Genomic DNA, 1440 nt, shown 5'->3' with positions numbered 1-1440 from the left:
CTTTTTTTTTTTTTTTTTTTTTGGCACCTGGCCAGTTCAAGGATCTGAACCCTTGACCTTGGTGTTACAATATAATGCTCTAACCAACTGAGCTAAACGACCAGCCCCCCACTAATATCTGAACCTGTGATCATTCTAACAGATCCTAACATCACCATTTACTCAGGGTATCCATTTCGAGACTGCAAAATAACATTTTAAAAAGTGGAACTCATACAATGTCACCTAAAAATAAAGGCAAATCAGAACATGTGAAATTATCTTTGCTATCTGCAAAGGTCAGGGTGACTTTGAGACAGGTGTGTTTATGCCTCTGTGAGCATGGTGCCACCTTAAAGCAGGGCAGGGATTCTGTGTTCTGGACAAGTCTGAACATTTAAAACCAAAACTTCCTTAGTTTGTGATTATCCATAGCTGAGTTCCTCCTATCCAGGGATCCAAAAGTGAAAAGGAAGGTAGAATCCCACATCTGATTTTAACCCAAATTGAAAACAAATTTTTCCTCTGAAGTTTTTCCTTGTCAGATACGGACTTTTCTTATTTTGTACTCCCACTGTGGCACTTGATTGTAGAGACCTGAACTACATCAAGATGTTCAATAATTTTAAAGTTGGTGCACATTGTTTAGCCTGGTGTTATTGCAACATTAAGTGAAAGGCTGCTGTCTGTGCCACCTACGTAAATGCTGCCGCACACAGCCCATCCCAGCATGAAGAAGTAGCTATTTGTTTGGGGAAGTGTGGTCTAGTGGTGAAGGGTTGTTGTTGGAGCACGGGACCAGAAGTCAGGAAGATGTGTATACCAAAATCAACTCCTTCAGGGACTTGGGGAAGTCACTTGTTAAATTCATTTGGCAACTTTGGCTTTTGTCTTTTTCATATACTGATATTCACTTAGCACCCGGCGCAGTGTCTGGCACATAGTAGGTGTTCAATAAATATCTGTTAAAGATGAATGTGTGAAAATAAATAAATAAATAAAAAATAAAGATGAATGTGTGAATGTCCTCATCCAGGCAAAGTGAACATAGATGTTTGTCCTTTAAAGGTAATTAGAAAGCAGCACATAGTAGGTGTTCAATAAATATCTGTTAAAGATGAATGTGTGAAAATAAATAAATAAAAAATAAAGATGAATGTGTGAATGTCCTCATCCAGGCAAAGTGAACATAGATGTTTGTCCTTTAAAGGTAATTAGAAAGCGAATAGATAATGTTCTTTAAATCTTTGGAAAGACTGAACAGGCTCCCTTTTATTCCGGGGTATGAATAGACAAAAATTGGAGAAGACAAAATAACAAGATGTTTAGGCTATTTTCAGCTGATGCAGCCTCTGTGTATGTAGAATACTCAGTGGTTCATGATGAAAAGATCAAACTTACCCTTGTTATTGAGCCCCATGAGAAAGACAGCCAGTGCCCATACATAAATACCACATTGTC

This window comes from Galeopterus variegatus, unplaced genomic scaffold (genome assembly GCF_000696425.1).
Source record: "Galeopterus variegatus unplaced genomic scaffold, G_variegatus-3.0.2 Scaffold6155, whole genome shotgun sequence".
In the NCBI taxonomy this organism is placed as follows: Eukaryota; Metazoa; Chordata; class Mammalia; order Dermoptera; family Cynocephalidae; genus Galeopterus; species Galeopterus variegatus.
Note: the sequence above shows the minus strand (reverse complement) of the source record.